Below are 14,217 nucleotides of genomic sequence, written 5' to 3' on the forward strand. Positions count from 1 at the left end.
ATTCGCAAATAGGCTAAATCGCGAGCCGACCTACAGTTTAAAGTGCGATCCGATCCACTTTGTGCCTCCATTGAGTATCGACGCGAGGACCCTTCATTACAAGACCTCGACGTTATTACTACGCCATCGGGGAGGCACCCAATTTACACAAATATGTTGATTCCAATAACGCGTTATATGCATAATCTGATAATGATGCACTTTGGGTGCATCTAAACATATTTTTCTCAACTATAGCATGTCTAAAAGAATCATTGAAGTTGGGATTTTTATAACTTCAGGAGGCACGGCTCTGTAAACGTGCGATATAAACTTAATGCAGGTTTGCCTTCATTACGTGGTGGTTTTGTCGCGTTTCTTCGCTTCGTAAAACATACACTTTTGCAAGAAAGGCTTCTTGCATCCTCCTGGGGCCTTGCTCTAGCTAAACAAAAAATATATTTGTTTAGCATAATCGAGGGTTACATATTCCTGTCGAACTTACTAGAAAACAAGGATTCTATTGGGATCATACTGCTTTGAATGACAGTATCAATGAAGTTTTATGTACGCTACTACTTATAATAATGAGCATAAAATATTAATCAGGAACTTTATTTTTCCTCAACTGGATGTGACATATTTTTTTGTTATTCAGCAAATATTCAATTCATCACCTTTTTTTACATTAATTTTCTTGCCAGGACAGCTGTTTTTATGCAGATTTTGACGATCTTAACTACACGTAAGCTAGATATTAGCTAATATTCGTGCTGTTATATTACTATTCTTCTACCATCTTTGTAACATGTCATGCAATAACAATAATAGAATTGATTAATTTACATATTCAAGTGAATAGACCTATGAATTATATAATGCATTAATTTAAACATTTGCTTAATTGTTGTCGTTAATGTTATTATTATCATTTTTTCTGAAACACTTGGCTCAGACACCCTCCCCCGACATATATTTCTAGATGCGTGCCTGCCGAAGGATAAATTAGATCAAGCGGTGGTGGTACCGGACTTAGAGGCTAAAGAGAAAACAAACAAGTATGTGCGTCATAAGCTGAGCATAAGAAACAGCACAATATCACAAAGAAACACTTTTTGAAACTTATGTCATAGAAGATGTTTAACAATATTAAGAACAATAAATGCTTTCTATTTGTAATATACTAAATATTGAAATTTTAAATAGTATTTTGTGTTCGTACTACACATTTAAAAACTTTTTTTTGTTGCTCCCCAGCGCCAAGCTTAGAATTTAAAGAAAAAATGTACATTTTCATAGTGCACGGAAGTTCGACATTCAGAAAGAAAGAAGGTCTATTGGAAAACATTTCAAGACTTCCAAAAGGTATAGCAGTAATGAAAAAGAGCACTCACTTATACAATCTGTCCGGCTTCCCGCGGTAGCTGATCGCTGGCTTTTCTAGCATAAACCAAGCGGTGTTGTTGCTGAAGACCGCCTGAACTCCGTGCTGGGGAAAGCCAAAGCCAGGCAGCAAATTAAAATACGCAACGTGGCAACAACGTCTACGTAAGCTCCTCTCTTCTGGCTTCCATTCGCTCCTCGCTGCCCAGGAGACGACTTTTTTCTCGTTTCTCATTGGCACCAAACTGTCGAGCGATCGCTAGCGCGGGAAACGGGACAGGTTCTAACAAACTTGGTATAAATGTACGATGGATAGACAGTTGTATGAAGCGAGAAAAACCACAAAGTAGATTTCATAAGATACCTAGCAATCAGTAACCAACAAACTGCATTTTAATATTAATGTCCTCATGATTAACGAACCTTATTTATTCTCACCACGCAATGGGTAAAATATTTGGAGCTTTATCCCACTTTCCGGAAAAAATATTTCGTGTTCCTGCTGCTTTTGACTTTTTTTGGCATGATATCCCGGATCACTTTTACGAGACGAGACGGGACAAAACGAGACGGGACGAGATGAGACGAGACAGAACCCTTCGAGACGGGACACGAGACGGGACAAACGAATATTTTCGAGACGAGACACGAGACGAGACAGCATTTTCACGAGACGGGACGGGACAGACCAAAGTCTCGTCTCGTCTCGTCTCGTGGGCAACACTACCAAGAACAAACAAGTTTTGATCTTGGGTCCCTTTTTCCAAGTAACAGCTCTGTGATTGGTCCACTCAAGGTTACTCCCCCTCCCTCGAAGTAACCCTTTCCTGTCCTTTTCACGTGCTACTGTGACATAAATAGGGACTGAAAATGTTTTAATATGAATGAAACGAAAGCTCAATTCGTCACGGTAAATAGATAAACCTGCGATAGCTATGCAATAAATTGCATGAAATTTTGATTGAATGATTGATTGATTCGGTTTATATTACTTTGCTTTTTGTGCTACTTTTGGCTAATTTGCGAAGATAGGAATGAGTGATGATAGCATGAAATTGATGAATGGACACTCACGAACATCCATGCCCAGGCCGGGATTCGAATCCGGAACCCCTGACGTCGTAGCGCGATATGTTTTAGGAGACAACCTCCCCCCCCCCCAAATGTTAAGATGAGGACAAATTGAATTGGGAATTGACCCCTGTGTCCCCCTCCGATTTCCATAAACCTTGGCAGGTGTATAGAGGGGCCCAAAAGAAAGAAATACATGTTTTTTTTGTTTCGTCTAAAAAAATGTTTTAGGGGGCAACCCTCCCCCCCTCAAATGTTAAGATGAGGACAAATTGAAGTGGGAATTGACCCCTGTGTCCCCCTCCGATTTCCATGAACCTTGGCAGGTGTATAGAGGGGCCCAAAGGAAGAAATACGTGTTTTTTTGTTTCGGCTAAAAAAAGTTTTAGGGGGCAACCCTCCCCCCCAAATGTTAAGATGAGGACAAATTGAAGTGGGAATTGACCCCTGTGTCCCCACCGATTTCCATGAAACTTGGCAGGTGTATAGAGGGGCCCAAAGGAAGAAATACGTGTTTTTTTGTTTCAGCTAAAAAAATGTTTTAGGGGGCAACCCTCCTCCCCCTCAAATGCTAAGATGAGGACAAATTGAAGTGGGAATTGACCCATGTGCCCCCTCCGATTTCCATGAAACTTTGCAGGTGTATAGAGGGGCCCAAAGGAAGAAATAAGTGTTTTTTTTTTTGTTTCGGCTAAAAAAATGTTTTAGGGCATACCACCCCCCTCAAATGTTAAGATGAGGACAAATTGAATTGGGAATCGACCCCTGTGTCCCCCTTCGATTTTCATGAAACTTGGCAGGTGTATAGAGGGGCCCAAAGGAAGAAGTACGTGTTTTTGTGTTTCAGCTAAAAAGAACTGTTTCAGGGGCAAGCCCCCCCCCCCCCAATTGTGAAGATAAGGACAAATTGAATTGAAACCACGTAAATATGGCATAGGAAGAAATAGGGGTCATAGGGCCTCTCTATACACCTGCCAAATTTCATGGAAATAGGAGGGGGACACAGGGGTCAGATCCCCACGTCAATTTGTCTTCATCTTGACATTTGTAGCGGGTTTTGCCCCCTAAAACAGTTTTTTAGCCGAAACAAACAAACACGTATTTCTTCCTTTGCCAAATTTCATGAAAATCGGAGGGGGACACAGGGGTCAAATGCCCACTTAAATTTGTCCTCATTTTGACATTTCAGAGGGTTTGCCCCCGAAAACAGTTTTTTAGCCGTAACAAAAAGACACTTATTTCTTCCTTTGGGTCCCTTTAAACACCTGCGAAGTTTCATGGAAATCGGAGGGAGACACAGGGGTCAGATCCTCACTTCTATTTGTCCTCATCTTGACATTTGAGGGGGTTTTGCCCCCTAAAACAGTTTTTTAGCTTAAACAAAAAACACGTATTTCTTCCTTTGGGCGCCTCTATACACCTGCCAAGTTTCATGGAAATCGGAGGGGGACACTTAGATAACCTCCCTTGTTAGTCTTACACTTTGTAATTATATAACACTGGATATATTATAATGTTTTATTTTAATTTGTAAAACTGTAACTGTAGAACAATTGTATAATTTTTGTATAACATTTCTATCTTGTTAAATGTGTTTAAGGTTTCATCCTGGAATGCAATTTCTCACACTTATGTGTGTTTCCATTTTCAATACATTCGAATGAATACATATTCGTTTCAATGGCATTTACAAAATCACACCTGACATTATATGTTAAACAAGTAATATTATTTTTGTGCACGAGTGTGTTAGCCGATGCGTAACAAAGTATTTTAGGAACAACACTTGAAAAAAAATCTTGAAGGACTAACGAATGAAAAATTTCTTAGTAATCGAAGATCATAATACCTTTTAAGGTGTGGTAATATTATAATGGGATTGAGATACGAAACTCTCGGATCCGGATCCAGATCCGTAACTTTTGGATCCGGATCTGGATCCGTTTGGCCATCCCTAGTGTGCACGACAGAGGAAGGCTTACAGGAGTCTTGCATTCCTGGCATTCGTGGACTCTTCCTTCCACTTCACCGCATCCATAGAGGATACCTGGAGAAACGGTCCAGCCAGCATCCTAGCAAGAGATTACTTCTCCTCCTTTTGTTTCCGAGGGTCGTCCAAGAGCGTCCATCTTGAATTCGAATCTTCTTACCGGGATGCAGATATTAAAGAGAACACCGCAACTGGAATGGCAATCTGCAAGAAATCTCTCATCACATGTTTTGCCCAGTTGAAGAGAAAAGAGGATGTGCTAGACTCGTAGTGATGCAACGAGTTGAACGACTCCAGGGTGCTGGTCACTCAAACTGCTCCTTTATGCTAGATCTACCATAGTAGTTGTATTGATGATAGGATAAGCACCACTTACAAGTGTAGAAAGGAAGAGCTCTTCTCAAGCAGATTTGCTTACACTTAAAACAAGCTCAACATGAGCATATGAGCTTTTTGCTCAAGTGTGGAACCTCCTCTAATCCAAGATTTTTGTAAAAATGCCCTCAGGAATTTTTCGGAAAGGAAGAGCCCCCTCAGATTGTTTTGCTAATACTTATAAAAGTCACTTCTGTGAGATTGTTGTCCATAAACTTGTCAAAAATTGATATTTTTTTGGCTACACATAAAAATAGGCCACACACACATACACACACCCATACATATTTACTTCTGGTTTAAGTTCAATTGGATACCAGGTTCAAATTGTATATTAAAACAATGCAATATGCAGAGACCCTCTAGAATTGCTCTGTGACTCTCTCATTTCTTACATCATAAACATATGATTTTTCACCTATGAGAATAACACTACATATGGTGTCATCAGGTAATGCCTCATGGAATTCACAGATAATTTTAATATTTGTTCTGTCATTCACCACAACCTGTTTTCTTTTTGAAGCATTGATTACAAACATGGGTCTCTGTGCTTTGAATTCATCTGGTGTGTAATACATATCCGTATTGCCTGTAGTGACTCTCTTGAAAGCCGAAAAAGCCTCATATAATTTGAGGAAATCATTCTTGGACATGTCTAAATTATAATTCTCTCTAGGAAATACCTCATTTCTGCCATTTTTAAGATATATGTTCTTGATGTTGCAGTTATCTAATTTACTTGAATTTTTTTCTTGATTATTGTGTCTTCCAGTCTGAAACAGTACCACTACAAAATCCGGCATGTCATATTGTATGCTGGAGAATGAATTTGTAGCATCAAACTCATAATATGTACCAGTTGCGGGCTTCTGTACACATTGATATGTATAAAATTGCAGAGGAATCTGTGGATTTTTTATTATATCAGCTTTGTATTTAAGAGCATAACTGGCCTCATATTCAACAACAGGGATTCTTAACTCCATAGTCTGAATAATGCATTTGCCTGCATCTGGTAGGGTATTGGGCAGAGCTTCTCCTGTGGGGTTTATTGCACTGTACCTCATCAAAGCATTATTATCATTTGCAGCTCTTCTAAATGTAATTCTTAAACCACCCTTCCACATAATTTCTTTGTAATCTGAGAAGAATCCTGGCAATAGGCGCATAGGGAAAAGCACTGTGTGGTTCTTAGATAATATCTTATCACCAGCCTCAAATCCACCGATTTTGTAGTATGAAGCCTCGGTTTTGGATAATTTTAATGTGGCCAAAGCTGTGGAGGTAATGCCGGGATAATCCACTCTGTTTATAACAACGCCATGCTTTCTGATCTCAATTTCAGAGAATAGATGTGGCACAAAATTATCTACCAATCTTATATTTGAATTTGCCGGATAATCTGTACCATCGAGCTTTACAACATCAAATTTGATGTATAGATCTGCTCTGTGAGGGTGTATAAATCCATCCCCTACATCAAGATCAACCTCAATTTCTGTGTTGGGTTGATTTAAATTTGCAAATGTCCTCCTGTTTGGGGGGAATGATTGTAGCTCATAACTCTCAATATTTTCCATTTTCTTCTTGTATGTATTTTTATTTAAATGTTAATCTCTATGATTGCAGTTGTTGTGGCTCCAGCAAAATCAACTAATTCTTCTTTTTCATTAGTGACCATCAATTCAATATTATCTATTCTATTATGGCACACAGGAAAATATAATGTTGGGGATGGATTGTAGATGATGGGCTCCATAAATTCAGAATTAGGTTTGAATGTTGCAATGATGCCTGTTTGTTTGTGAGAGCCTATGCCATTTGATTTGGTGATCATACCCTCTGCTACATTACAGTGAATATTCAAAGTCTCTATGGCTAAGAATTTAGGTATATTCATAGCAGTGTGTTTGATGCCTGGTTCAAGTTTTGTGTTGTTCTCAAAGCCTAACAGCTCTCCTATAGTACCCAGATCCACTGTTTCTGTGGCAGATACAATTTCTACTCTGTGAGTGACAGAATTTTGACTTAACACTATACCTCTGGGTAATTGAGCATTTAGAGTGGAGAGATTATATTGCCCTGGAGTAATGACAATTTTTTCATCCCCAACTGCAATTGTATTGTTGTGGTGTGTAATATTGGGGATCAGGTACATGCCATAAAATGCCCTGAGAGCTATTGTTTTGGGATACACTATGTCATCATGCAATTTGAGTTTCAATATTGAATTTTGGCTGGTGAGATGAAATACCCCCATGATGTTTCAGATACCACAAGGCTTTTTGAAAATCTTCAATTGATGGTTTATTTATTTGAGACATATATCTAAGAACAGATAAACACAAATGTCCGCAATTAACATCTTTGAAGTTTTGAACACGGGCATTATTGTAATAAAGATTAGCTGATTTTAGATATTTTATTAAATTTTCAGGTGGAACACCTCCAAATGAATCAAACACAAATGCCTCATCTTTTAAATATTTAAGATAGCAAATCCAGTGAGTGCCCTGATTTTTGTACTCATCCAAATTAACAATACCACACTCTTTGTTGAGTGGTTGTTCCGGTAAAGAATCGGACATGTACACACCTCTAAAATGTTTGATGCCCAGTGGCTTGATTAAAGCTTCAATATCTTGGTTTGTAAGCGGCTCTTGTTTTTTTTAAACTTATTCATGGCTCTCTTAACACCTTTGCCTTGTTTCTCCATTGCCAGGTTATGGCGCTTCTGCTCATCTAATTCTGCCCTATTTTTCTTGGCATCTATTAATGTTTTTGCTATGGCGGCTGATCCCCCGGCCAAGCTCCCAACAGCCCCGAGAGCAGCTAAGATGGCAGGGATAGTAAATATAAATCCCCCCACATGTGATTTTTTTCTTGATTGCTGTAATTTTTTTAATTGGGGGGTACTAAGCAACAATTTCATACCATGGCCCTTTGCAATACAAGAATTTTTTTTCTTGCGCTGTTTTTTGGTCAAAAGACTGTCAATAGTTTTAAGAGATTTGAGACCTGCATAAGGTATTTGATACATAACACCCTTGGCCTTCATTGTAGGTTTATTATATATATATTCACAACCCCCACCCCAATTTTTGTTTGGTGCTCATAGCTATGGTGGTTCCCAATGCTGCTATTTTTTCACTTAAAAAAGCATCTTTGCTTACAAATCTACCAAATGCAGCCTCTTCTAATTTCTTGTCTGCAACATGTCTCTTGTCAAGATCAGAATGTGTGTTGTATGCTATGTCATGGTCTCTACAAGCAGCATCTAAAGGATTAACACCAGGATCACCTCTGTTTAATCTATGGTCCAATTTTGTACCGGGACCACAATACTGATAGCCTGGAATGTGTAGTTCAAATGGCAGCTTGTTTATAATGTCATTAACCAAGCCCCGACCCTCAGAAATATTCCAAAATTTAGGTGGTAGAGTATTAATAATTTTTACGAGATATCCAATCCCCTTAGTGTCATTCACTATAAAATTAGACAATTTTGTGCTTATCATGTCCATAATTCCAACCTTTTCATTGTAAAAATTGTGGTTCCCAGCATTTTCCTCCCCAGCTATCACCAATAACCTATCTACAAGTTTCCTGACATCATCAACCCACACAAATTCTTTGGGCAGGGTGTTGTATTGTTTGATTCCACTGCCAGTCTTGATTTGTGACCATATGGGCTTGATTAAATTGTTGTATTTTGCCCCACTGCTCGACTTAACCCTTTTTTGTGTGGGATCATTGTTCTGGTATAGAGCATCTGATTGTATTAATATTTCTTCGTAATCCTCATAATCTTGATCTGTATAGCTGCGAGGCCTTTTCCTAGTCATCAGTTCCCATAATCCAGGTGTGCCGGTGTACTTAACAAAAGCACCTTTTTCTCCATGTCGAGATTCTGAATATACAATTATATCATCTCCCATAAATGTTACTCTGAAATTGCCAATTCTATGTATGATGCTACCATCAAGCTCTGTATCGGCATATAAGCCAAAAACCTCATCTTTATTGTCTTTAGGTGTGGTTAAATATTTTTGAGCAAGAAGTCCCAATTCAATAGGATCCTGACTAGCCTCAATTCTTCTAGGAGCAATAGGACTAGGTGTATGAATACTGGAAAGTGGGGTGAATGGATAATCTAATATGTTCCTAGCAGCTACAGGTACAAGCTCTGTGAGCAAATTTTGATTTTGCTCTGTAACAGTTTTGATATTCTTACCTAAATTATTAATAGCATCAATTACAGGCTGTTCTGTTTGTTTGTGTTTTTCATAAATTCCACGGTTCTCTGATTTCCATCCCTTAAATCTTTTTACAAGATAATCTCTTAATTTAAGATCATCAATGATTGGCCTTTTCATGTTTATTTATATATGTTTCAATGTCTAGAAAATTGTTGATTTTATTTCTATATTTGCCACTATTGGGTGTTCTTGTCATATCAATTGTGACAAACCCATAACTGTCCTGGTTCCAGCACCTGCTGCAAATTTTGGAAAAATCATTGTAGCTCAGGTCCCCACCTACATATTCATCATGTATGTGTTTGAGGTTGGTATGGTCTTGATGAAATACACATATAAAATTGCTGTTGTCCCGGATCAGCTGCTTGGGTATTTTTGAAAAAGTCTGTGCCAGGTAGAAGCAATCAATGTTTTTGTGCCGGCCCTGTGTAAAGAAGTTTCTAACCTTGTTTTGATTATCCAATATAATGTCATCAAACACAACAACAGAATTATCGAGACATTCATGAAGTGGCTTAACATCTGGTTCAAAAGTGGATATATCCAATCCATCATATAGCTTCATCAGCTGCTGATATTTTAATTGTTCCAAGCTCTTAGAGAAGATATACAAGTGCCTGTTTTTCCAATCTAACCAGTTGGGTGCCAATAAAAAATTATCAACCATTAGTGTAGTTTTACCACAAGCAGATGGCCCAACAATAAGACACCTAATATTATCAGGTAGCAATTTGCCATTTCTCTTATTCTGCTGTTCAGGTTCTGGCAGCCTTTTTATAACATCCCAGGTGCTCATATTATTATTTTGTTTGCATCGATCCAGCTGTGCTCTGGGAGTCCTAGCCATTTGACAAGTAACTTGTTGCCTTTTCTGCGGATAATTTTTTCTATGAGATATGTGTCAGGCTGTTTAGTTTTGCTGAGCTCTTGTTCATAGAACCGGCCTTTGAGAATTTCTCCTCGGTGATCCTTTATTATATAAGTGTTAAGGGTCCCGGGTTTAACTTGAACCACTGTAAATAATTCAGTGCTCCAGTTTCTTGTAAAGCCTCTCTTGAATAAGTGCTTATATTTGCTGATTCTTACTTGATCCCCCACCTTGTATTTTGCCTTTCTTATTGTTGGCTGATATTTAGGATAATAAACAGTGCTGATCAATTTTTGCTCATCAGATGAAGTTACTTCAGAGGGTTTCATGTTGATTGTGGAATGGACAGAATTGTTATATTTATGTAGAAGTTCTGGAAGAATATTAATCCATTTATAATTACCCTGCAGTGTAAATTGTTTATACATAAGATTTTTTAAGGTTCTGTTGAATCTCTCTACAATTGAGGCTTTGAGGTCACTGTAACTCGAGTAATGTTTTATTGCCTGGCTTTTAATAAATTGTTGAAACACTGAATTATAAAATTCTTTGCCATTATCTGTTTGCAAATAGCGCGGGGATCTTCCACTCTGATTGATGATTGTTCTGATGGCTTCTGTAACACATTTCCCAGTCTTGGATTTGAGTGGCACAGCCCAGGCAAATTTTGAAAATGTGTCTATTACAGTGAGTAGATACTTGTAGCCCTTGTTGATTTTGTCTAAGTTTTTCAACTGCCCACTTGCCATTTCAATCAAGTCGCTTTGCCATAAATCATCTATGCCCTTTGTGACTACTGGGAGTCTCTTATAATTATGTCGGGCTTGTCTGTGTAATTCATCAACAATAATTTGTCTAGACATAATATGTAAACAAGAATATTGCAACTATAGGGTGTTCAGCAGCTGATACTGCAGGATTTTCTAAATATAATTTGTCCCCTATTTGTATTTTAAATTCCAGAGAGCCATCATCTTCAGTATAGGCTGTTTCTAATGTATTGGGATCTGTAAAATCCTCTAATTCTACACTGGTGATTTTCACTTTGTTATCAGCATTTGTTATTGATAAGGTAGGGTAGTGGTGTGCCTGTGGTTGCAGCCAATATTTGATCTTGATTGGTCTCAATGTGCCCCCAACAAAAAATTGGTAATAAAATTGTGCAGGGGACAGCATATATATTTTGCCACCTGGTGTAAATGGAGAATCATATTCTTTGTTGGGGATGCTGTACAATTCAAGAATTACTGAATGTTTTGGATTCTCGATTATGCCTGTTATTTCTTTTTCTGCTGTGAGCAATCTGCTTGTTACAGATTCAAGATGCTCATTGATGGTCCTAACAATCTCATCGTGCCCAGGCTTGATTCTTATGTCAACAGCAAGTTTTTTGTATTGTTGCACAATTTCTTGGAGCTGGGTGGCAAAAACAGACAGAGCATTTGCTTGATTGGATTCCATGGTCCCTAGCTGTTGCTTGATATTAGCTACAATTTGTTGCAAATTTTCAACAATTGCCAATTTTGAATTTTGAGCAGTAAGATCATGGACCTGTCTTTCTTCTGATATCCTCAAATAGGGCATGCAATTCATTAATATGTTGATTGGTTGGTAGAGTGGCCACTGTCTGTGTGAGATGTTTGATCTCTGCCTGGATATTCTTGATATCTTCTGATTTCAATATACTATTCACTGCTCTCTTAATATTTTTAAGTTCCTGTGATGTAGGAAGATTTGATACTGTATTTTGTAAAAATTCAAGTGCCAATTTCACATCATTTAATTCAGAAGCATGAGCCACATTTTGCATAGCATTTTGGAGCAGGGCTATATCTGCCTGAGAGGGTGTGGATTGTTGTAAAATTTCAAGTTTTGTTTGGATATCATCTATCAAGTGATGAAAATGAGACAGTTCAGATTCAGTGTTGAGGTTTTCAAGCTTTGTGATTTGTTGCTGGACACTGACAAGGGTATCTACAATACCGGGCAATCTGGATTCTAGTACATTTGCCAAATCACTTTGCACTGCTGCTATTGTACCTTCAAGATGGGTTATGGAACTTTGAATTTTTCCAAAATCTTCATATGTTTCAAGTTGCAGCTTAATATTTGCCACACTCCGAGTTATTGCATTCAAAGCATCAGAAGATGGCAAATTGTTCATAAAATTTTCAAGTGTCTCAATTTTTTCTTTAACCTCGGCTATGGCATTGTTCAGAGGGTCCAGATTAGGTATTTGGAGTGACTGAATCTGTTCCTTTAGAGTGGAAATCACTAGATCAAAATCTTCTTGTGATTTTATGCTTTTGACAATTGTTTGGAGCTGTGCCTGGACATTATTTATTTGCTCTTCCAATTGTTGTTTCAATTGCTCAGAGTTGTTAGCCTGGGTCTTAAATTTGGCTTGAAGAGCTGCTACAGCTTCTTCCAAACTTTGAAAATTATCCAATGTGGCCAGGTCAGTATATTTTTGAAGCAGCAATTTGAGTTCAGAATCAATTTTAAGAAGAGGGTCCATGCATTGTGATTGCAAATTTGTAATTTCTAATTGAAGACTGGCATTGAGTGTGGTTTGTAAAGCTTGTAAATCACTTCTTAATTTCTTGACTCTGACATCAAGCATCAGAATCTCATCACTGTGATCTTCATGTCTTGTATGGCCAAAAATATCATTAGGCATTTTGTTTAGTAGTTATTTATTATAGAGTATCTGATTCTTAATTCTATAAAAAAGGGTATAAGCTTATCATAAGATCCAGGGACCTCAATATATAAGCAATCACCAGCAGAAACAGTATAAACAGTGCCAGAAATCATGTTTGAGTGCTTAATTCTATAAATATTTCTCCCTACTGAAATTTTAACATCACCCTCAGGGGTTGTAATAAATTGTAATTGCCCACCTACAGGTAATTGGTAATGATTTAAATTATTGTTAAATATGTACAATATTTTGCCTGTTTCATCATCAACATCTGTAAATATGCTGTTCAGATGAATAATTAACAAGCCACTCAGTTTAGACTGCATATCAGAAGAGGGTTGTGGTGTTGGCAGGTCCATAATAGCCAAATAAGTTCATAGGCATGTTTATTTATTTCAAATCATGCTCTGTGCTTGTGCATTGATTGCCATTTTTCAAATCACAATGCCCCCATGGTAAAGTATGTATGCCACATGATAAAATGCATCTCTTATCATCATGTGGGTCCAGAGCCACTTTTCTTACAACATTTGAAGTCAATAAGTGATCCACACTCTGAATTCTGGATTCTGATGTTCTGATTAAACTCTGGGATTTGAGGCAATTTTTATAATCTTCAAATTCAAGCTCTTTTTCCACAGCTACTTTGCCAATACCCTTGGCCTTTTTAGCAGCAACACCACTACATGTTTTAAAACTGTACATCTTGGCACTTAACCCAGCAAATTCCACAATAACATCACCAAGTGTCTCATCTTTTAACTTGCCTGGCACCTTTTTGTTGTGGGGTTGAATATTCAAATGGCCTGGCAATTCACTGGTATCAAAATATTTAAACAATTCAGGCTGGGTCATATCTTTATAAACATCTTCTGTTTTAATATCAAGAATAAAACTATCCGTGTCCATGTACATCAATTTTATATTATCACCATAAAAAGGTTTCAACACATCATAATACAATGTTAACATATGTGATTTGGCCAATTCCAATATCGCAGCCCCTACATAAATAGGTTTATCAAACTTAATCTTTGTTTTTTTCATGTTGAAAAGTGCCATATTTTCATCATAAATTCTTCTATAATTGAAATTAGGCTTTGCAACCAATTTTTTGCTCAGGCTGGGGTCAGTAATTATTTTAACATCGGTATGTTTTCTGACATTTTCAATTGTTTTGCCATATACAGAATTAACCATCAATTTAAACAAAGATTTATCAAATTGGCTCTTTGCAGATGTTCGAAGCTCCGTGTTTGTATCAATATATGATTTCAACCATCTTGAGTGCCTGAACCTCAAAACTTTTCTAAGTTTGGTCACTTGAACACCATGTTTCATCAGGAACTGGAGGTTTTTGTAATATATGACATAGCCTTGTTTTGGATCCAGTGTCATCATGAGCTTCTTCTGTTTAGAGCCAGGTGAGCACTGAACCTCGGGAATTGGGGGCAGATTAGAAAATTTGTTGTGTAAATGATCTGGAATTGCCAGATCAACCTCTAAGAATAGGCCATATTCACGGTCATCATAGTTCTGAAGATCTTCAATATTGAAATCTTCAACCCATTCAAGCCCTGCATAT

Source organism: Lepisma saccharinum, chromosome 6, assembly GCF_977018435.1.
Source record: "Lepisma saccharinum chromosome 6, izLepSacc3.1, whole genome shotgun sequence".
Taxonomy (NCBI): domain Eukaryota; kingdom Metazoa; phylum Arthropoda; class Insecta; order Zygentoma; family Lepismatidae; genus Lepisma; species Lepisma saccharinum.